This window comes from Puma concolor, chromosome A1 (genome assembly GCF_028749965.1).
Source record: "Puma concolor isolate L17-30 chromosome A1, mPumCon1.1.hap2, whole genome shotgun sequence".
Classification (NCBI taxonomy): Eukaryota; Metazoa; Chordata; class Mammalia; order Carnivora; family Felidae; genus Puma; species Puma concolor.
The window spans coordinates 20,110,293-20,135,452 of record NC_141667.1 but is presented as its reverse complement, the minus strand read 5'-3'; the positions used below and the strand labels follow the sequence as shown (position 1 = coordinate 20,135,452).

General features: G+C 35.6%; 1 long non-coding RNA gene across 1 annotated transcript in view; it reads right to left on the bottom strand.

The window, feature by feature from the left end:
• LOC147584045 (uncharacterized) overlaps positions 1–13,280 on the bottom strand; it is a 31,238-nt gene extending 17,958 nt beyond the window's left edge. Inside the window, exon 1 of the long non-coding RNA XR_015240580.1 lies at positions 13,223–13,280. This is a non-coding gene — a long non-coding RNA (uncharacterized LOC147584045). The remainder of the gene's footprint in view (positions 1–13,222) is intronic.
• Between the last annotated feature and the right edge of the window lie 11,880 nt (positions 13,281–25,160).

Here is a 25,160-nt window from a genome sequence, read left to right as displayed (position 1 = left end):
TGCTCACCACCGATTCCACTTCTCCCCAGACCAGCCTGAAGGCACTTGAATGGATGCCAATCCACGCCTACTTCAAGGAGTTTGCCCAGGACATGGGCCACATGTTCCTTCCTTGATTCACTTTATTATATGAGTTAGCCTGATGCCCAATCAAAGGCTTATTAACTAAACTATAAATTTCTAAAAGTGAGCAACAACAAAAAAATTCATGACTTTTAGTTCTATTTAGACCAAAGGAAGCAATTGTGCTTTGTTTTTAATTGCATGTGTTTGAACCCTTTGTTGGGGTGAAAATACAATTAATTCCAAATAATATAGAAAAATACAGAGCAACATAAGGGTTCTGTCTCAGGGCAATGCAAGTCTAATAACCATCTGTGAAGTTGGAACTTTGTGCCCAACAATTGCTTCACCCAAGAGCAGAATTCAATCTTCAGGAAAATGAAAATATTTTTGGATTTTCTGTGGCAAATAAGGAATCACTGAGATCACTTGTGGAATCATGGAGGGAGAGAATTTTATGGCCCATTTACATGAGGAGAGATGTTACTCATTGATGAATATACCGTAAAGAAAATAATATTACAATGTTACCTTAACATTATTTATAAAAAGCCAAGAAACCTCTCTGCTGAAGGTGGTCTAAATTTAATTGCTGATGATGTTTCACTAGCTTTTTTTATATGAGGTTGGATAAATTGGAACAATGGCAACAAAGGAGCCTATGATATATCCTCTTGTTGAAAAACAAAGTGAATTTTTGAGAAAATAAAATACCTTATAAATCAAAAACATGTCTCAACTATTTTCATGTTTGCATGTTATCTTCCAAATATTGTGAATATGGATACATATATTTTATGGTTGAAATAGTAATGACCAAATCATTCTATATCTGCCTTTTAGTGGAACTTCATTTTTTTTTTATATGTGACAAAAATTTGTATGACTATTTTAAGAAGAACAATATACTACCAAGTTAATGCACTATAATTTACTTAATTTCTTTAATGTAAGACAGACACTTTAGCTACTGGAGAACACACTTCAGGGAATTACCATGTGCATATTGCTTTTTTTCCCCTCATCTTGACAAATTTCCAGCATGAAATATTTATGACAATACACAAAGTGACATTGTAACTAGTTGAAGGTGAGGAAAGGAGTGTTTAAAATTTAGACTGCAGTCTTAACGGAAGTGACTGTCAATGATAAATTATCTACTGAGGTACCAGGACAGAAATCCTGTCTCCTAATGGGTATGCAGACATTTAAAAGTAAGCTCCCATAAACGTGTGTTATCTGTTCAGAACCCCAACCAGTGGTTGCTAGAAGAGTAATAGACATGTTTTAGATTTAAACAGCCATTCAGTGTCACCAAATACCTTTAGGTACCTATCAAACCACTTTTATCATCTTAACCTTCAGATTAAAATATTAGGGAACAAATACGGTTACCTTCACACGGAAACAAAAATATGGAGGCTACACATTTTAGCAGGGCAAGGATTAATATGTTTTGAGAGGGTACCTTGCTTTGTATAGGTCATAGGATTGGGGGATATTATTTCCTTATGCAAAACAAGCATTCTTACTCTGAAATACCACTGCAATCAAGGATAATACCATTTTAACGAATACCCTTCCAACAGCTTGAACGCCTTGTGGTGCTTTCCTTCTGTTTCCAAACACAGGTACATTTCTCTACGGAGGAGCCAATCCTCTTACTACCTTTCCTTACAAGCACTCTTCAGCCTTTGTGGTCTCATTGCTGGCCCTGCCGTTTGACTGAAACCTCTCTGACAATAGGCAGCAATAACATGTGATGAAATCTAATGAACACTTTCCAGTCTCTTTTTATTTGACCTCCCTGCCACATCTGATATTTTTGATCACTTGCTTCAGGAAATTTTATTTTCCCTTGGCTCCATGTAAAAGGTCTCTCCTCATTGTCCTGTAACTTTGCTATCTTAGCTACCTTTTTTTTTTTTTTGCAACCTTTCTGGGTTGAGGCTCCCCAAGGTAATATCCTACCCTATTGTGTTCTCATTTTACACTTTGCCTGCTGAAAGCCTATTCATTTTTATTACTTAATAATTAACCTTCTATACACTGATTCGGTAATGTAAATTTCCTGTCCAAACCTATGTAGAGAGTAATAGATATATTGTAAAGCCAATTTTCTGTCTATATGAATAGCTTAAGCTGTTTAAAATTGGACCTAATTGCCTCATCCCCAAATCAGCTATTCTTATGTCAATATTTGTTCTGATAAGAGACACCATCACGTACATAGTTAATCAGCCAGAATAATGTCATCCTCATCCTCACCACCACCAACACCCTCCTCTCACTACCTGTACGGCCAATTATTTACTGTATACCATCTAAATATCTCTGTAATCTATTGTTTCCATTTCATGCTCTCTGCTATTCCTCCGTAATGCCCTCTTTCCTAAGCTATTGAAATATATTCCTAACTCATATCCTGATAGATTTTCTCTAATCTTATCTCTTTCCATGTATCTGCCTCAGGCTCAACAAAGAGAATCTTCTAAACCACACATTGGACCAAATTACATTCTATTTGATTCACTGAACTTTAATCACCCTTGATTTATATTTCATTCCATTTAGCTACCTATCTAATCATACACTCAACAGTAAGAATTCAGAGCTCCTGGTCTCATGGCGCTTATAGTTGAAGATGAAAGGCTTAAATTTATCTAGCAATGATATGTGTACCATAAATATGAAAACAGAATTCCTACGGGAGCCTGTAAATAGAGGACCTAGCAATGTTTCAGAGTCAGCCAAAGCCTTTGCAATCAACTGTAACTTGAAAGTTGCATGTGAATTTGCAAATTGAAGATAAGGAAAATGGAGGCATTGGGTCTTAAAGAATTCTGGATGAAATGATTGTCCCAAATAGAATGAACAGCTTTAACCAGACTCTGAGGCAAAAGAGAACATGCAGCTCTAGAAGAACCTGGTAGGGGGGGTGGAGTACAAGTGTTTTACCCTTTATTGAAAAGGGTGAGGGAGAAGAGGTACCGATGGGATTTAGAAGGATTATTGAGACAAAAGGTTGGACTCAACTGTCACACTGAAGAAGTGACATGACCACTTTTATATTTTAGGAGAAATAGACACATAAGAAACCAGAAAACAAATCATAAATTCTTTGGTTTCCGAGTTCAAGTGCAAAGATTTTTATAACCAAGCTCCTGCCTGCAGTCTGTGCCTCACCTTCCAGTCAATTCTGGCAGCCCCATTCCTCCAATTACAGTTACCTTTTACCAAAGTTAACAGGTGTTAACCTTTCCTGGTGTCTCCAGTTATGGGCCTCCACATCTAGTCAGATGCTTTTTCTAGCTTTTAAAATTTGTTTTCCCTTTTCTCAAACTATGAAAACCTACTTCATCGTACAGAGCTAGCTCAAGCATTTTCTCCTCTGTGAACCGATCCTTGACTTCCATATATACAAATATATTTGAAGATACAAGTATATTTGAAGATATTTATATGAAATATAAATCAAGGGTGATTAAAATCAACTTTTTGATTTCCTGTCCCTACACTAGAAGTACAATACCTGGATTCACTGAATGTATTTTTAACTGTTTATCCACTGCACTTAGCACAGTATCTGGCACTTGATGAAATGAAGGAAAGGAGGAAGGAAGGCAAAGAGGGGGGAGAAAGAAGAAGGGGATAGGGTAGAGAGAAAAGTTATTTGATCAATGTGTGGTATTTTTCTACTGTTTCCATTATAAGGGTAGAATGCTGGAGAAGTAAAAAAAAAAAAAAAAAAACCAAAAAACCTTCCCATGGAAATAATTAATCTTCTCTACAGAATCCTTGAAAGATGGTCATACAGACTTTGCTTGAACATCCAGTAACTTGAGACCCATTCTTTCTAAACCAGACCATTGTTTAAAATGTTGAATTTTTAGAGCTGACATTTGCCTTATAACTTTTGTCCATCATAACTAGTTTTTTTCCCCCTGAAAGTATGTGGAATAAGTGAAAGAAAGTGTCTTTAGGTACTATATGTTATTCAGTGCACTTCTCTGGAAAGTTCCTATTTGGTAATGCCCAGCATAAAATAAAACATTGATTAAACATAATATGAAAGCCATATTGAAAGCTAATACTGTCTGATTATTCCATTCACTACCTGATGGTAGTCATCTGATTCACTCAAAATCTTAAAGATGTGGCCCTTAGTTTTCTGACATTCTTTACAATATTTCTTTTGTCCTGAACTATGATGATTGTAATGTCTCCATAGATGATCTTTCTATTGCCCTTAACTTGATATTCTCTACTCCAATAAATTTCTCTGCCACCCATGCCAAGCATGGTCATACCTGAAACTCCATTCTAATAACTGATAATCCTCCACAATCTCAAATACAAGAATTCCCTTCTCATATTTACCTGCTCCACTTATTTCTCTAGGTGCCCAACTTCAGAATTGTTTTCTTTTCCAATAGGTTGAACAATCTATTGGTTTTTAGTACCCTTATAAGAGGAGATATCAGAGAGCTTTCTTTTATTTTTTTCTGCCATGTGAGCACATACTAAGAAGTTTACTATCCACAAGCCAAGAAGAGAGATCTTGCCAGAACCTGACCATGCTGATACCTTGGACTTCCAAGCTTCAGAACTGCAAGGAAATAAATGTGTATTATTTAAGTCACCAGTCTATAAAGTATGTTGTTATGTACCTAAGTTAAGACAGTACAGTTCTTTAAAGAATACGGGGAGAAAAAGAAAATAATGTTTTAATTGTATTATGTTTTATAATAAGGCATAATTTTTTTCTTATTATATTATGCCACTATTTTATTTTTATCAAACTTCCTAAAAGCTTGCTTTTGTATCTTCTTCCCTCCTCCCACTCTTCCTTCCTTCCTTCCTTCCTTCCTTCCTTCCTTCCTTCCTTCCTTCCCTGGCCTACTTCCTTAAAGACTTTTTCCATTTTGTCTAGAAATTCTTCCTTTCTCAAAGACTAGAGCATATGGTTGCTTATTTTAAGAACTTACTATTTCTTATCTATCCATGTGATCATTCTGCTTTTATTGCTCACAAAATTTTTTCCAATATCAGACAGGAAAACAGAGATAACTGGTTGAAGATCACTTTACTGCTTTCTTCAGGATCTATAATTCTTAGATCTCAAATTGAACAATACTTTTCTAGGCCCATTGTAAAAAGAGCAATTGCAAAATACCACTCCAAATTATCTGCATTTCATATTTGTTTTTTAAGAAATTCATTGTGGAGAGGAATTCTTACATTTATGGATGGGTTTATTATCTGATTCAGTCAACAAAAATACTCTAATAATTATAGTTATCTCTATCTAACTAACTGAAATTTTATTATTATTTTATTGTATAAAAATATGGTGTTTATCTACAAGTAAAGAGAAGTAATTCACCAATCTTTCTTTCTATATAATTAGGCAGCAATATTAATGGATTCTCTGCTTGTTCTGTTCTCATGCTTCTATAGCTAAAAAATAAGATTCACTAAAAAACTAAGATATTTCACTGTGAAAACAGACATTTGTGTTTTTTAATGCAATTCACCAGGATGGTAATATTTTTATTTGTAATTATTTTATTAAACTATTTTATCCAGTGTTTAAAGGTTAATGAATTGAAAATTACAATGTAGAATATGAAAAAATTACTAGAGCATAACAGTGAACTGGAGATTGCAGAAAAAAGATAAGTAAACATCAACAGATTAATATATATTATCATATTTGAAGCATAATCAGAAAAATAATTTGTTTGAAAGCAATTAACAATTTCTTATTTTGGACAATTTCAAGCATTATAATCTAAATGTAATTGGAATCCCAGAAATAAAATTATGCAGAAAAATATTTGAAAGCATACTACCTAGAAACTTCCCAATTTTTTTTTAGAAACCTATTTATCCAAAAGTTTGACTAATGTTAACAGTAAATACTGAGAGAGAGAGAGAGAGAGAGAGAGAGAGAGATGCTTAGGTATGAAATAGTTAACATGTTGGAAGCCAACAGTGAAAAAAATAAAGGTAAAGAAGGGAGGGAGAAAGGGAGGGAGAGAGACAGAGAGAGGGAAAGGGAGAAGAAAGAAAGAAAGAAAGAAAGAAAGAGAAAAAGAAAGAAAGGGCAACCAATGAATAAGCTATCTTAAATATAGGGAACAATATATACTGATAGCTTCATTTTCATCAGAAACAGAACAGAAAACAAAACAGAAAACAGAAAACAGGATAACATTTTTAATGTGGGAAAATAAAAAGTCAATCTAGAAGTCTATATCACTCTAAAATTTATTGTAATTTATGTAAGTGAAAAGTTAGAGAATGTTATGCCTACGAACATACACAAGAAGAAATGCAAAATAAAAAATTAAATGAAACCCCAAAAAGGAGAAAGGAAATGAAATATAAAAGAAAGAAAGAAAGAAAGAAAGAAAGAAAGAAAGAAAGAAAGAAAGATTTTCTTTATTATTTTGTTCAATAAAATGCTAAGTTTATTTTTTGAAATTGTTGACAAAATTAGTAAATCTGTAGAGACACTTATCCAGAGAAAAAAATGGGAAAATGCATTTTAAAAATAACAGGAGTGAATTTGAGGCACCTGGGTGGCTTAGGCCGATAAGTGTCGAAGTCTTGATTTTGGCTCAGGTCATGGTCTAGCGGTTGGTGAGATTAAGCCCCTTATAGGGCTGTGCCCTGACAGCTGGAAGACAGTTTGGGATTCTTTCCCTCTCTCTATGCCCCTCCCCTTGCTCATGCTCTCTCTCTCTCTCTCTCTCTCTCTCTCTCTCTCTCACTCTCTCTCAAAATAAATAAAATTAATAAATGACAGGAGTAAAAAATAAAATGTTTTCACCAACTCTACCAATAAAAAAATAACACAGGAATATTATGAAAATCATAAAGCCAATAATTAGAAACTTAGAAGAAATGGTGCATTCTTTGACTATACAAATTACCAAAATTGACTTTGAAAAAGTCAATCTGAATAGTCCAATAGTTATTCAATAAAATAGACATTTAAATATTTATATTTAAATAATAAATATAAACATTTTAAAATAAAAATAATAAGTATTTATTATAAATAAAGCATTTTCCTACTATGGGAAAATGTGTAGTTTTTACAGATTGCTTTGCTGTTGAATTTTTCAAACATTTAAATTATTATTTTTTTTAATGTTTATTTATTTATTTTTGAGACAGAAAGAGAGACAGAGGTGGGGGAAGGAGAGCAGAGAGAGAGAATCCCAAGCAGGGTCTGCACTGTCAGTGCAGAGCCCGACATGTGGCCCCAGCCCATGACACTGAGATCACCACCTCCGCCCAATCCAAGAGTCTGATGCTTAACTGATTGAGCCACACAGATCCAAGAGTCTGATGCTTAATTGACTGAGCCACCCAGGCACGCTGAATTTTTCAGGTTTTTAAAGAAGAAATACTACAAGTCCTAGGCAAATATGTTGAGAAAATGGAGGAAGAACAGAATATTTCCAAACGTATCTTAGGAAGACAATATTACTCTGATAACAAAAGCAAAAGAACATCAAAGGAGAAAAAAAATCAGATAAATTTTGGAAAATCATGCATTATATAGATAAATGCGGTGGCTATGATAAAAAAAGAATTGGATTGAGAAAATGGAATAATGTAGATATAAACAAATAAAAAGTAGAAGTGAACCTACAAACACATATTTTGTGTTCTCTGGAAGTGAGAATGTATAATTTTATTAAAAGTAGTCCAAGCAGGTTTAGAGAAATTATAAAATGGAAGATGTAGCCAATATCTTGGTCAAAGGGGGGAAAAGAGAAATCTGGGTAACAAATATTCTCATTTTACATAGTCTAAAGTAAAACAAACAAACAGACAAACAAACAAAAACACTTATCTCAAGGGCACTTGGGTGGCTCAGTTCGTTAAACTTCCGACTTAAGTTGAATATGTTTGCCTCTGAAGAATGTTTGAAGTGAAAGAACTTTGAAATAATTTTTAAGCTATTCTAGGATAGTTGCCTCTTTTGGGGGGATAAAGTGCCTACATTTTGGGGGGATAAAGTACCCATATAGTTAAAGAAAACAGTGCAACAGTATTTCAGTAAAACTAAAAAAAAAAAAAAAAAAAAAATGCTAGATGATAGAACTAGGAGATATGCCAACCAGCCAAACTATCAATTATTAGAGTAGCAGCTATCCGTTATTTTCCAGAGTTCATGTTAAAAAGAAAAAGCATACAAAAATTATGTTGAAGATTGTTTATTCAAGAAGGTTTCAATCTAACACAGCAGGACATACTGTGTGCACATGCAAATACACGTATGCATATCCTCAAGACCATGTACAAGTTCAATATACTTTCTGACCTCTGAGTATACTGCCTCATACAGAACAAGATGTGTTACAATAGCTTATGACAATGATATTTTCAATGCAAAAAAAGAATCCCAAAAACTTTCTGTGGAACACGTGTATATTTTTTAATAATACATCTTAATATTAAATTACATTTAAAATATTTTAATATAAACATTTAAATTACTGCTTTAAATGATAACTTCTAAATAACTTGAAAATATTAGCTTTTCAAGTTTTGCAAATCCTCAAACAAAATGCATTTTGATTATGCCCCTCTTCCTAGTCAACTGTATTAAAGTGTATTGATAAGTTTTTAATTTTTTTAAGTTTTTTATTTTAATTCCAGTATAGTTAACATACAGTGTTAATTAGTTTTGTGTGTACAATGTAGTAATTCAACAATGATATACATTACTCAGAGTTCATCCTGATAAGTGTAGTCTTTATTCTCCGTCGTCTATTTCACCCATCTCCTCCCCACTTCCCCGCTGGTAACCATCTGTTTGTTCTCCATAGTTAAAGAGTCCATTTCTTGGTTTCTCTCTGTCTCTCTCTCCATCTTTCTCTCTGTCTTATTCCTTTGCCCATTTGTTTCATTTCTTAAATTTCACATATGAGTGACATCATATAGTATTTTCTTTCTCTCACTGACTTATGTCAGTTGACATTATACTCTATCTCTATCCATGTCACAGAAAATGGCAAGATTTTGTTCCTTTTTATGACTGAGTTATATTCCAGTGTGTGTGTGTGTGTGTGTGTGTGTGTGTGTGTGTATACCACTTCTTTATCCATTCATCTATCGATGGATCCTTAGGCTGTTTCCATTTTGGCTGCTGTAAATAGTGCTGCATGTAGGCCTTTGAATTTGTGTTTTTGTGTTTTGGGGGTAAATACCCAATAGTGCAAATACTGGATCATAAGGTAGTTTTATTATTAACTCTTTGAGAAACTTCCATACTGTTTTTCAGAGTGGCTACACCAGTTTGCATTCCCATCAACAGTGTACAAGGTTTCCATTTTCTCCACATCCTCGCCAACACTTGTTTCTTAAGTTGTTGATTTTAGCCATTCTGACAGGCGTGAGGTGGTATCTCATTGTAGTTTTGATTTTCATTTCTCTGATGATAAGAGATGTTGAGGATCTTGTCATGTATCTTTTAGCCATCTGTGTCTTCTTTGGAAAAATGTCTGGTTGTGTCTTCTGTCCATTTTTTAAATGGGTTATTTGGTTTATGGGTGTTGAGTTCTATCAGATTTTTTAAAAATATTTTGGAATACTAACCCTAAACAGCTGTTTTTTTTAAGTTGTAACAGGGATTTGTGTTCATTTTGGGCAGACCTATGTTCTCAAGATTTATTTTTTTTAATGTTTATTTTTGAGAGAGAGAGAGAGTTCGTGAGTGGGGGAGGAGCAGCGAGAGAGGGAGAAGTGGGTTCTGTGCTGACAGTAGAGAGCCCAACATGGGGCTCCAAGTCAGGACCATGAGCTCATGACTGGAGCTGAAGCCAGATGCTTAACCCACTGAGCCACCCAGGCCACCCAATTTATTTTATTTTTAAGGAAATCTCAGAATTTCTGCAGGTACCCTGCGAGTCTCAGGAAACATCCCACACCCACTGACTGCTTTCTAAAGAGATTCTTACAAAAGTGAAAAAGCAGCTAAACTTTAAACAAAATGAATATGTTTTACACTAGCTAAGATAGAAATCAAGTACAAAATTTACAAAAGCATTTCTCTTTATTACAAAAATAGGGGCTCCTTTATACCTATTAGATTGTTTTTAGATAGTTTTACTTATTGGTATTGTTTTGAATTAAATGGAAAGCACTCGTGGAAATGAGGGCTATGTGTTTTCCAAGCCTGTTTATTACATAACTACCAGATCATTCCAGCATCGCTCCTGTTTGTAGAAACTCCTAGAATGACTTTTCAGGTCAGTTCACATCAAGAATCTGTGTCCAGTCAGTGCCTCCTGGTAGCATTCAAGTCCATACTTTTAATATCACTATGTGTACTTCATGATCTCTTACCTGCTTTTTATTCTCTTTCTTGCTTCCAGCCTTTCACATATGCTCTTTCTTCTGTCTAGAGTATTGCTGACTCCTTTTTATTTCTAAACCTGATAATTCTCTAGCCCCTCATATAAGCTGGATTAAATCCTCAAATTTGGTCTAGGTTGCAGATGGGTATGAATGCTGGGCTAGGTTCAGCAAAATTAGTTTCTGTGTGTTTTTGCAATAATTAACAAGCTAAGTGCCCAAATGATGAACGAAACAAGGATACAAAGGAAGAGATTATTACCCTATGTTCTCTCACTAAGACGTTTAGACATTTGGTCAGTTTGGAAATTCAAGTAAACAGAGAAAAAAACTTTTTTTAAAGCCCAGATGACTTATATGATTCATTAAAATACATCATTTGTTTGCTTCCACAGAGAGAACTTTATCGAATCCCTAAACAATTGTAACTCATTAGTCCTTATAATGAAATGTTTAATTGCCCACTTTACTTACCTACTCTAAATTTAATAAGCAGGCGGTAAAGGGGCTTAAATTTTTATCTAGCAGAATAGCCATCACTGGTAGGCACTCAGCAAATATTTATGTATCCTGAATATTTCTCATGTGCCTACTATGTGTCAAGTTGTTGAGGGAAAATGAATAGAGAGTAGGAAAGGCAATATCTGGATAAAATCGTATCTTCCATGAATTAAAAAAAAATGAACCACCTTTTAGGAAACAACTGATTAGCAAGAATTTTTTAAGGAACTTCTAATTTTCAATAATAGAAGGTGGAAGACAAAGGGAGAACATCTATAGACTACTGAGAAGGTCAGATTATGATTCAACTATCATGTCCCCAACCAAACTACCAAACATACCAGGCAAAAGAAAGGCATTTGTGAACAACAACAAAAATTAAAAGAGTGTACCTTTTAGGTATCTATTAGAAGGATATCATCAAAGAGTAGTCTTAATGAAAATATATTTGAATTAATAACATGGATTTCAACAAAAAAGTTAAAAGGAGAGGGGAAACAGTGGTGATGATCAATGAGTCTTGAAGTGAATTTAGTTTACAGTAAATGCATGAATGTGCAATATAAGTGGAAAGTAAGATTCTCATGATGGAAAAAACATACAGAAAAGAAAAACTAAAAAATACCCTGAAACTAAACTAAACTAAACCATCCCCACACAAAATAAGCAATTGAAGGAAGGGCTCTGGGAGGTGGATGAGATCAATAAAGTTTATTTCCCTAAAGGGAAATTGTCTTATTTCACAGCATTGCCCCAATAATTTTTGCTGCTCATTAGTCATGCATGTGCTTCATTGCTTAGTATGTGAGCAGAGCATTCTTGACAGAGACAATAAAACTAAATAGTAGGCACAACTTCTGCTGTTGAAAGGTTGTCAGATGATGGTGGGAAAAACACATTTTTAAATAGAGAATAGAAAAATGCTCAGGAAGCTGTGAACTTTAGAAGTGACTTTATGCATGCAAAAGGGAGACCAGGAAGACAGATGTTTTCTGGAAAGGGATCAGTATGAAGGGGGGAAGGGTAGTAAGTGGTTAATAGGATTGAGTTTATTGTTTTAGGTTAAGTCTTAGCTCTCTGCTGTTTCCTGGAAGCATGGCTATCAGAGAAACACTACCAGCTGCCACCACAGACTCCTGAAGCTACTGTGGAATAGCAAATAGCTAGACTGTCCCTGAAAAAGTGCCAATTTGCATCTCTCCCCCCACTTCATGCGTGCATGTACACACACACACACACACACACACACACACACACAGAGAACAGATTTACTGCACTTTTTTTAATTGAAAGGATGCAAATGTGTCTTTTTCTTACTATATCAAAATTGAATATGTATCTTCATAAGAAAAAAAATCACTCTTTTTAGACAGATAAACTGAAACCATCTCTTGTAGAGAAAGGATTTAGGTCTCAATGCCCTGCTGCAAACACGGTCATTAGAATACAAGGATAATTAAGCAGTTTTCAAATCCAATGGGGAAAAGTGGGATCAAATGTACCCCCAGCTGGCATGGGAAGCTGGGAACTGGCATCTGTGGTTTATAATTCCAACCCTTATGTTGTAAGGGAAAATTCTCATACTCTATTAGGGTCTATTTTCAATTGATCATTGTCTCTTTCAGTTGTGTCACTTAAAAGCCTTGTAATTAACCTTTACCTAGAGGTTTCATTTGCAGAAATGGATGGCATATTTTTGGCTGTGTTGTTTGAGGAGCAGAATGAGATCAATATAATCAATAAGATTAAAATAGAATGTATTCAAATTGTTCAATGCAATTGGACGCATTTGACATATCTTAGCATATTAAAGATGAGATTGAGGAAATAAGTTAATTTCAATTTGTAATAATAATGAAGGAGCAAACTAGATGAAAAACAAGCTACCCAAGGGAAAAAGTCTTGCAGGGTTTTCTTTTGCCTCACTAAATTGAGTTGACAACTGTGCTGGGATATCTAGTCCACTTGTTATCACTACCATCACTATCACTGGGTCACCTTGTCATACATCACATTAGTTACATGCATTTCTGTAGAAACTGCAATAATCAGTATACACCCAGACAGGTTTCACTGTCATGTCTCCAAAATATTATTGACCAAATGGAAGCAATTCAATGTATTAGCCAAGATTAGAACCTTCAAAATTCAATCAGATATCAAAACATATACACACGCGCACACACACGCACACACATACACACACACACACTTGATGTCTCTAAACAAATTGAGATTTAAAAAATAGCAATGTTTTGATAAGATCAAATTCACTTACCTATTTCTCTTGTTCCCTCCTTCTCTATCACTTGGGAAAAGGTATAATCAGAACAGCTAATCATGAAACAAATAAATTTCATGAACCAATGTTATACCAATTCATGGGTTTTGCCAAATATTCTTCTCTTGTTTGTTATTTGTATGACAGCAATAGTGATGATGTGATGAGGAGAAATAAAGGTAGTAATGTAAGTGGGGAAAAAAAACCAAAGTTCTGGATGTAATTTGCAAATAACTAACCTCAAATGAAAAAAAAAATTCCATACGATTCATCAAATGTCTTAAATAAATATATATATATATATATATATACGATTTCTCTTAGTTTATAAAGTAAATGCTACAAATGCAAAAAAAGTAAAGAAAGACTTATAGTTTCTCTGCTATTAGAATTAACTGGTTTTGTGTTATTAATAGAACCAAACAGCTTTTACTAGTATCACTCCCATGTCACAACGTGTTGACACATTATGTATTTTCTAACACATTTAGAATGTTAGGTTTCCCTAGTGAATCTCAATATCTCAGAGGATGAAAACAAAATCTGAACACTGTCAGAAACTTCCAAATCTGCTCTAATTTAGAGACTCAGTGGACTGCCCAATTGCCTTGAGATGTTCATTATGTGAGAAAATATAAACCTTTTTCAAGTTTTTACTTATTTAATTATTTAACTTTCATTTTTGGCACTTCATTTCTGTTATTGTATTTGTCATAATTCTTGTTTGCTAGCTCACATAACCAAAATAAATAACAGGAAACAGGAAACTTGAATACACAGTAAAATTATTTTTTGTTAATTTTTTTTTAAATTTTAGAGAGAGCGCACAAGTTGGGGAGAGGGGTAGATGGATATAGAGAAAAAGAGAAAGAATCTTAGGCAGGCTCCATGCACAGCATAAGCTGGACATAGAACTCAATCTCACACCCTGGGATCATGACGTGAGCAGAAATCAAGATTCAGAAGCTCAACCGACTGAGCCACCCTCATGTCCCCAAAATACTGAAATTATTTTAAAAATAAATTTTATTATAAGTTATTATATTTATCATTGCTGCTAGCTTTTTTAAACTTGTCCCCATCATTACATACCTCTGTGCATACATATATAGAGAAAATTAATACTGCCTGTGTCATTAAATATTCTTTGAACACCTGATTCTCTTTTTTTTATATGAAATTTATTGTCAAATTGGTTTCCATACAACACCCAGTGCTCCTCCCAAGAGGTGCCCTCCTCAATGTCCATTAACCACTTTCCCCTCCCTCCCACTCCCCATCAACTCTATGTTTATTCTCAGTTTTTAAGGGTCTCTTATGGTTTGTCTCCCTCCCTCTCTAACTTTTTTCCCCCTTCCCTTCCCCCATGGTCTTCTGTTAAGTTTCTCAGGATCCATATAACAAGTGAAAACATATGGTATCTGTCTTTCTCTGTATGACTTATTTCACTTAGCATCACACTCTCCAGTTCCATCCACGTTGCTACACAAGGCCATATTTCATTCTTTCTCCTTGCCATGTAGTATTCTATTGTGTATATAAACCACAATTTCTTTATCCATACATCAGTTGATGTACACTTAGGCTCTTTCCATAATTTGACTATTGTTGAAAGTGCTGCTATAAACATTGGGGTACAAGTGCCCCTATGCATCAGCACTCCTGTATCCCTTGGGTAACTTCCTAACAGCTATTGCTGGGTCATAGAGTAGATCTATTTTTAATTTTTTGAGGAACCTCCACACTGTTTTCCAGAGTGGCTGCACCAGTTTGCATTCTCACCAACAGTGCAAGAAGGTTCCCATTTCTCCACATCCTCTCCAGCATCTATAGTCTCCTGATTTGTTCATTTTAGCCACTCTGATTGGCATGAGGTCATATCTCAGTGTGGTTTTGATTTGTATTTCCCTGATGAGGAGAGACATTGAGCATCTTTTCATGTGCCTGTTGGCCATCTGGATGTCTTCTTTAGAGAAGTGTCTATTCACGTCTTCTGCCCATTTCTTCACTGGATTATTTGTTTTTCGGGTGTGGAGTTTGGTGAGTTCTTTATGGATTTTGGATACTACCCCTTGGTCCAATATGTCATTTGCAAATATCTTTTCCCATTTCATCGGTTGCCTTTTAGTTTTGTTGATTGGTTCCTTTGCAGTGCAGAAGCTTTTTGTCTTGATGAGATCTGAATAGTTCACTTTTGCTTTTAATTCCCTTGCCTTTGGAGATGTGTCAAGTAAGAAATTGCTGTGGCTGAGGTCAGAGAGGTTTTTTTCTGCTTTCTCCTCTAGGGTTTTGATGGTTTCCTGTCTCACATTCAGGTCCTTTATCCATTTTGAGTTTATTTTTGTGAATGGTGTGAGAAAGTGGTCTAGTTTCAACCTTCTGCATGTTGCTGTCCAGTTCTCCCAGCACCATTTGTTAAAGAGACTGTCTTTTTTCCATTGGATATTCTTTCCTGCTTTGTCAAAGATTAGTTGGCCATACTTTTGTGGGTCCAATTCTGGAGTCTCTATTCTATTCCATTGGTCTATGTGTCTGTTTTTGTGCTAACACCATGCTCTCTTGATGATTACAGCTTTGTAGTAGAGGCTAAAATCTGGGATTGTGAGGCCTCCTGCTATGGTCTTCTTCTTCAAATTACTTTGGCTATTTGGGTCTTTGGTGGTCCCATACACATTTTAGGATTGCTTGTTCTAGCTTTTAGAAGAATGCTGGTGCAATTTTGATTGGGATTGCATTGAATGTATAGATAGCTTTGGGTAGTATTGACATTTTAACAATATTTATTCTTCCAATCCGTGAGCACAGGATGTTTTTCCATTTCTTTGTGTCTTCTTCAATTTTCTTCATAAGCTTTCTATAGTTTTCAGCATACAGATCTTTTATATTTTGGTTAGGTTTATTCCTAGGTATTTTATGATTCTTGGTGCAGTTGTGAATGGGATCAGTTTCTTTATTTTTCTTTCTGCTATTTCATTATTAGTGTACAAGAATGCAACTGATTTCTGTACATTAATTTTGTATCCTGTGACTTTGCTGAACTTATGTATCATTTCTAGCAGACTTTTGGTGGAGTCTATCAGGTTTTCCATGTGTAATATCATGTCATCTGCAAAAAGTGAAAGCTTGACTTCATCTTTGCCAATTTTCATGCCTTTGATTTCATTTTGTTGTCTGATTGCTGAAGCTAGAACTTCCAACACTATGTTAAACAACAGCGGTGAGAGTGGACATTCCTGTTGTGTTCCTTATCTCAGAGGGAAAGCTCTCAGTTTTTCCCCATTGAGGATGATATTAGCTGTGGGCTTTTCATGAATGGCTTTTATGCTGTTTAAGTATGTTCCTTCTATCCCGACTTTCTCGAGGAATTTTATTAAGAAAGGATGCTGAATTTTGTCAAATTCTTTTTCTGAATCGATTGACAGGATCATATGTTCTTATCTTCTATTTTATTAATATGATGTATCACATTGGTTGATTTATGAATATTGAACCAGGCCTGCAGCCCAGGAAAGAATCCCGCTTGATCATGGTGAATAATTCTTTTTATATGCTGTTGAATTGGATTTGTTAGTATCTTGTTGAGAATTTTTGCCTCCATATTCATCAGGGATATTGGCCTGTAGTTCTCTCTCTCTCTCTTTTTTTTTTTTTTTTTTTTTTTTTTTTTCTGGGTCTCTGTCTGGTTTAGGAATCAAAGTAATGCTGGCTTCATAGAATGAGTCTGGAAGTTTTCCTTCCCTTTCTATTTTTTGGAACAGCTTGAGAAGAATAGGTATTATCTCTGCTTTAAGTGTCTGGGAGAATTCCCCAGGGAAGCCATCTGGTCCTGGATTCTTATTTACTGGGAGATTTTTGATAGCTGGTTATGGGTCTGTTAAAGTTTTCTGTTTCTTCGTTTTTGAGTTTTAGAAGTGGGTGGGTGCTTAGGAATTTGTCCATTTCTTCCAGGTTGTCCAGTTTGTTGGCATATAATTTTTTATAGTATTCCCTGATAATCGCTTGTATTTCTGAAAGAGTGGTTGTAATACTTCCTTTTCATTAATAATTTTATCTTTTTGGGTCATCTCCCTTTTCTTTTTGAGAACCCTGCTAGAGGTTTATCAATTTTGTTTATTTTTTCAAGAAACCAACTCTTAGTTTCGTTGATCTGCTCTACAGTTTTTTTTTTTAGGTTCTATATTGTTTATTTCTGCCCTGATATTTATGATTTCTTCTATTCTGCTGGGTTTGGGGTGTCTTTGCTGTTCTGCTTCTATTTCCTTTAGGTGTGCTGTTAGATTTTGTATTTGGGATTTTGCTTGTTTCTTGAGATAGGCCTGGATAGCAATGTATTTTCCCATCAGGACTGCCTTCACTGCATCCCAAAGCGTTTGGATTGTTGTCTTTTCATTTTCATTTGTTTCCATATATTTTTTAAATTTCTTCTCTAATTGCCTGGTTGACCCATTCATTCTTTAGTAGGGTATTATTTAACCTCCATGTGTTTGGAGGTTTTCCAGACTTTTTCCTGTGGTTGATTTCAAGTTTCATAGCATTGTGGTCTGAAAGTGTGCATGGTATGATCTCAATTATTTTATACTTATGAAGGGCTGTTTTGCGACCCAGTAGGTGATCTGTCTTGAAGAATGTTCCATGTGCACTCGAGAAGAAAGTATATTCTGTTGCTTTGGGATGCAGAGTTCAAAATATATCCGTCAAGTCCATCTGATCCAATGTATCATTCAGGGCCCTTGTTTCTTTATTGACAATGTGTCTAGATGATCTATCCATTGTTGTAAGTGGGGTATTAAAGTCCCCTGCAATTACCACATTCTTGTCAATAAGGTTGCTTGTGTTTGTGAGTAATTGTTTTATATATTTGGGGGCTCCTGTATTTGGGTCATAGACATTTGTAATTGTTAGCTCTTCCTGATGAATAGACCCTGTATTTATTATATAATGCCCTTCTTCATCTTTTGTTATAGCCTTTAATTTAAAGTCTAGTTTGTCTGATATAAGTATGGCTACTCCAGCTTTTCTTGACTTCCAGTAGCATGATAGATAGTTCTCCATCCCCTCACTTTCAATCTGAAGGTGTCCTCAGGTCTAAAATGAGTCTCATGTAGACAGCAAATAGATGGTCTTGTTTTTGTTTTGTTGCTGTTGTTGTTTTTTTTAATCCATTCTGATACCCTATGTCTTTTGGTTGGAGTATTTAGTCCATTTACATTCAGTGTTATTATTGAAAGATATGGGTTTAGAGTCATTGTGATATCTGTAGGTTTCATTCTTGTAGTGCTGTCTCTGGTACTTTGTGGTCCTTGCAACATTTCACTCAGAGTCCCCCTTAGGATCTCTTGTAGGGCTGGTTTAGTGGTGATGAATTCCTTCAGTTTTTGTTTGTTTGGGAAGACCTTTATCTCTCCTTCTATTCTGAATGACAGACTTGCTGAATAAAGGATTATTGGCTGCATAGTTTTTCTGTTCATCACACTGAACATTTCCTGCCATTCCTTTCTGGCCTGCCAAGTTTCAGTAGATAGGTGCTACTATCCTTATGTGTCTACCTTTGTATGTTAGGGCCTGTTTATCCCTAGCTGCTTTCAGAATTCTCTCTTTATCCTTGTATTTTGCCAGTTTCACTATGATACGTTGTGCAGAAGACTGATTCAAGTTACGTGTGAAGGGGGTTCTCTGTGTCTCTTGGATTTCAATGCCTTTTTCCTTCCCCAGATCAGGGCAGTTCTCAGCTACGATTTGTTCAAGTACACCTTCAACCCCTTTCCCTCTCTCTTCCTCTTCTGGAATTCCTATGATGCGGATATTGTTCCATTTGATTGCATCACTTAGTTCTCTAATTCTCCCTCATACTCCTGGATTTTTTTATCTCTCTTTTTCTCAGCTTCCTCGTTTTCCATAATTTTATCTTCTAATTCACCTATTCTCTCCTCTGCCTCTTCAATCCGTGCTATGGCCACCTCCATTTATTTTGCACTGCATTTATAGCATTTTTAAATTCCTCTTGACTATTTTTTAGTCCCTTGCTCTCTATAGCAATAGATACTCTGCTGTCCTCTATGCTTTTTTCAAGCCCAGCAATTAATTTTATGACTATTATTCTAAATTCTTATTCCATTATATTACTTAAATTGGTTTTGATTAATTCATTAGCTGTCGCTACTTCCTGGAGTTTCTTTTAAGGAGAATTCTTCCGTTTCATCATTTTGGCTAGTCCCGGCAATGGCTCCAAACTACCAGGCACTTCCCCTGTGCCATTGGGAGTAACTTGTGTTGGTGGGTGGGGCCGCAGTCAGACCCAATGTCTGCCCCCAGCCCACCACTGGGACCACAGTCAGACTGGTGTGTGCCTTAACTTCCCCTCTCCCAAAGGCAGGACTCACTGTGGAGTGGTGTGGCCTTTGTCGGGGCTGCTTGCACACTGTCAGGCTTGTGATGCTGCTTCAGTGGCATCTGGCCAAGGGCCAATTAGCCAGGGTGGATCCGCAAGATGTACAGGGGTGGGAGGGGCAGGCTTAGCTTGCTTTGCCATCGGTGGTCCCCTGCAGGAGGGGCCCTACAGCAGGGAGGCAGGCCCATCTGAGGGATGGATCCACAGAAGCACAGCATTGAGCATTTGCTCAGTGCAAGCAAGTTCAGTGAGAGGAACTGGTTCCCTTTGGAATTTCGGCTAGGGGGTGGGAGAGGGAAATTGAGCTTGCCAGTGCCTTTGTTCCCCTGCCCAAGCTGTCCTTCTGGGGCTCCAGAACTCTCCCACCCAGCATCCTCTCACCCTACCCGCGCTCGAGAGACAAGCTTTTGACTTTAACATCCAGATGTTAAGTCCCGCTGGTTGTCAGAACTCATGCAGTCGGCCCTCCTGCTTTTGCAAGCCAGACTGCGGCGGCTCTGCCCTGCCAGGTGGGCTTCTCCTCCACCGCCCCGACTCCCTCCTGCCAGTCCATGTAGCACACACTGCCTCTCTGCCCTTCTTACCCTCTTCCATGGGCCTCTTGTCTATGCTTGGCTCTGGAGAATCCGTTCTGGCAGTTTTCTGCGTTATTTAGGCCGATGTGGGTGGAATTGAAGCAATAAGCAGGATGAGGTGAGCCCAGCATCCTCCTAAACCCCCATCTCCCCCATCCCCGAACACCTGATTCTCAATAACTACACCAGTATTTGGATTTAATAATTATCTACAGTTAGATATTTGAATTGCTTCTACCTTTTTGCAATCAGGGTTGCCAAGTACATTCACAAATATAAGATACTGTCTCCATTTATTATTATTTCTTTAGTAGAGGTTACTACAAAAGAAATAAAATGGTCTACATACTGAATTTTTTACTGTGCATGCTCTAATTTACTTTAGAGAAATATGTCAAAGTGCAAAAGCTACAAAACTACATCAGTTAGGGATTTTGTACCCAGTTACGTTGTTTAGCAGTCCTATCAACTTTGGAAATTTACTTAAACTATTTGTTTGTTTTTAATTTTTTTAATGTTTATTTTTGAGAATGCAGGTGTGGGAGGGGCAGAGAGATGGACACAGAATCTGAAGCAGGCTCCAGGCTCTGAGCTGCCAACACAGAGCCGGATGCGGGGCTTGAACTCATGAACCGTGAGATCACGACCTGAGCTGAATTCTGACAATTAACTGACTGAGCCATGCAGGTGCCCCAACAAACTATTTTAATTTCGGTTTCCTTGTCTAGTCCAAGAAGAATATAAACTCTACTGTAGAGATAACTTGACATGTCATATATAAGTGATTACCATAATGTCTGGCAAAACATAGTGTTTATAAATGGTAAATATTATTACTGAAACCTACAAGCACTGCGTTAGGGTTGAGAACTTGTCCTCCAGAGCAGACAGCTTGAAAATGAATACTGGCTCTTCTACTCCACTGATTATAAAAACTTAAACAAGTTTTTAATCTCTCTGTGCCTCTACTTAACAACAACAACAATAATAATGATAATAATTATAATAATACCTATTTCATAAGGATGCTATGTGGATTAATTGGTGGTACAGTGTAACTGAAGTCCTAGAAAAATATCCTGCACATTATGTATGTTCAATAGATATGTGCTATATTTTTAATACTCCCACGTTCACCTGTTACCCACTTAAACCATATCTTATTTTTTTAATAAAATAAGTTTTTTGCAAATGTGTTAGTTATAAAAGGGTAATTTCTTTTTATTTGTCTTATTTAGGTTACTGTTGTATTGAATTCTTGGAATGGACTAATTCTATACATTTTTCTCTAGAAGATGGTAATTAAAAATGTTTATATATATGGATTCTAACCCTTTGCCCTTCATATTTTCTTGCAATTTTTCCCTAGTTTCTCATGTTAACATTGTTGATGGCTTATTGTCATATTTCCTTTGTAGACTGTCAAATCCAGGAAGTATCTTTTAATATTGCTTTCCTTTATTCAGGTAAGTGGGAGTTTGTTGATGTTCAATTTAGAAAGAGTTTACTTATTTTCAGTAGAAGTCTGAACATTATATTTTGTAATTTCGTTTGCTATATTTATCTCTTTAGTGTTATTTATGCACTTTATGTATTTAATATGTTGATACTGCATGCTTCGGACTGAATGTTTGTGTCCCCCCAAATTTATGTTCCACCCCTAATCTTCATGCCAAGGTGGGGCCCTTGGGAAGTAATTTATTCATGAGAATGGAGCCCTCAGGATGGGATTAGTATTCCTATAAGAAAAGACAGGGGAAAAATGAACTCTCTCTCCACCATGTGAGGATCCAGCAAGAAGGTGTTCATCTGCAAACCAGGAAGAAGGCCCTTGCTAGAAAACAGATTGGTTGGCACCTTAATCTTGGGCTTGCCAGCCTGCAGAATTGTGAGAAATAAATGCTGTTCATGGCTTAAACATACAGTCTATGACATTTGTTAGTGCAACTTGAGTTGAATTAAGATACTGGGGAAAGCTTAATATAAAATTTATATTAAAAGAGGCAGGTTGTATGGAACCACAAAAGACCCTGAATAGCCAAAGAAAACTTTAAAAAAAAAAAAAAAAGCAGGAGCACCTGGGTGAGTCAGTAGGTTGAGCATCTGACTTTGACTCAGGTCATGATCTCATGGTTCACAGGTTCGAATTCCACATCAGGCTCTGTGCTGACAGTTCAGAACCTGGAGCCTGCTTTGGATTCTTTGTCTCCCTCTCTCTCTGCCCCTCCCCTGCTGCACTCTGTGTCTCGCTATCTCTCTGAAAAATAAATAAATATTAAAAAAAAAAAAAAAAAGAAAAGCTGGAGGCATCACAATTCTGACTTCAAGTAGTATTACAAAGCTGTAGTAATCAAAACAGTTTGGTACTGGCACAAAAATAGATTTATAGATCAGTAGAACACAATATAAAACCTAGAAATGAACCCACATCTATATGGTCAATTAATCTTGGACAAAGCAGGAAAGAATACCCATTGGGAAAAAGATACCATTCATTAAATGGTATAGGGAAAACTGGACAGCAACATGCAAAAGAATGAAACTGGACCATTCTCTTACACCATGCACAAAAATAAATTCAAAATGGTTGACCTCAGGAAAGACCTAAATTTGATACCTGAAACCATAAAAATCCTAGAGAACACAGGCAGTAACTTTTTGACATCAGCCATAGCAACTTCATTCTAGATATGTTTCTGAGGCAAGAGAAACAAAAGCAAAAAATAAACTATTGGGAGAACAGCAAAATAAAAAGCTTCTGCACAGAAAAGGAAACCATCAACAGAACTAAAAGGCAACTATGGAATGGGAGAAGATATTTGCAAATGACATATCTGATAAAGGGTTAGTATCCAAAATCTGTAGAGAACTTATCAAATTCAACACCCAAAAATGAAGTAATCCAGTGAAGACATGGGCAGAAGACATGAACAGACATTTTTCAAAAAAAGACATACAGATGGCTAACAGACACATTAAAAGATGGTCAACATCACTCATCATCAGGGAAATGCAAATAAAAACTACAATGAGGTACCACCTCACACCTGTCAGAATTGCTAAAATCAACAACACAAGAAACAAGTTTTGGTGATGTAGTGGAGAAAGGGGAACCTTCTTACACTTTGGGTGGGGATGCAAACTGGTGGCACTCTTGAAAACAGTATGGAGATTCCTCAAAAAGTTAGAAATAGAACCACCCTATGGTTCAGCAATTTCACTACTAGGTATTTACCCAAAGATACAAAAACATTAATTCAAAAGGGCACACACACCCTCATGTACAGCAGCAGGTGGCATTATCTACAATAGCCAAATTATGGAAACAGCCTAAGTTTCCATCGACTGATGAATGGATATATACAATGGAATATTATTCAGCCATAAAGAAGGAATGAAATCTTGCTATTTGCAATGACATGCACGGAGCTAGAGAGCATTATGTTAAGCAAAATCAGTCAGCTGGGGAAAGACAAATACCACATGATTTCACTCATATGTGAAATTTAAGAAATAAAACAAACAAGCAAAGAAGAAAAAAGAGAGCGGGTGGGTGAGTAGCAAGAAACAGAGTCTTAATTATAGAGAACAAACTGATAGTTACCAGAAGAGAGGTGGGTGGAGGATGGGTGAAATAGATGGTGGAGATTAAGGAGTGCACTTTGATGAGCACCAGGTATTGTATGGAAGTGTTGAATCACTATATTGTAACCTGAAACTAATTTTATGCTGTATGTTAACTAACTGGAATTTATTTAAAAAAATTTTTTAAAAAGGATAGATTTAACAAAAGCCACTTCTAAATAGTTATCTCCGTCTCATATATTTGTGATGATTTCTAAATTATATTAGCCTATCTCTTTCATTCCATTCATTCCTCATAATTACTCTTAACAGTGCCACACTATTTTGATTTTGTGGCTTCTATGTTTTTATACTACAAAAGAAAAGTCTTATAATTTCTTCCTCTGTTCTGAAGCATTTAAGCTATCATACTTATTTTTATTAGAATTTAGAAATATATATATACATACATATATATGTATAAAGGATTGTAATCTCAATATTTATTTTTCTTTCTATTTATTTATATATATTCATTTTGGAAAACAGTATATTTAAAATCTTATTGTAAAATTGAAATATTTATCAAACTTCCACAAATCCTTGAAAAAATTTATAGTACGGTGAAAATTACTGGATTCATGTTATCTGATTATCATTTGATTCTCGATTTGAAGAATATATTAATAACTTATTATAGAAATCAGATTACTTAGTCAGCAAAGCAGAGTAATTTTACCTTTCAACCAGTGTTATGAAAGACCCTATTGGATTATATTTGTATACAAAGGGTTAAAGCCCTCCATATCTTCTATCCAACTGAGAAGATTGCTAACTCATGAGATTAGTCTCAGCAGAAGTGATAAAAGTAGAAATAAAACTTCAAATTTACCTAATCTTGGATAAAGAGAGATGCATAAGTTTTGAAAAAGAAAAATCACCTGCACTTTCTTGATATCATTGAAGGCAAGTAATTTAGTGGTCTTAAAACCTCTAAATAATTATCACTTATCCACTTTACCTAGGAAGAAACATACAAGAGAGCACTACATCAGATATAAATGATTTTAAGGTTATTCTTGGATCATCTCATCCACAATGTTTTAAAAAACATAATCAACAGATAAGACTTTTGCTCCAATTAGTGCTAATTTCTCACTGAGAAAATATATAAAACAATTATCTGCATAATGTCTCTAGTTTAATATATGCTAATATTTAATGAGGAAAGTGTATTCACTCAACATTCATGAAATACCAATTTTCTTTAAATATTAATGAATTCAACTTCAAACATACTTAGTAGCAAACATATTCAACTTCCTTATTTATGTTATTTCAAAATACATAAACTATGCATATCCAGCATAACTTAATTAAAAACAGTGATCATACCATTATCTATAAA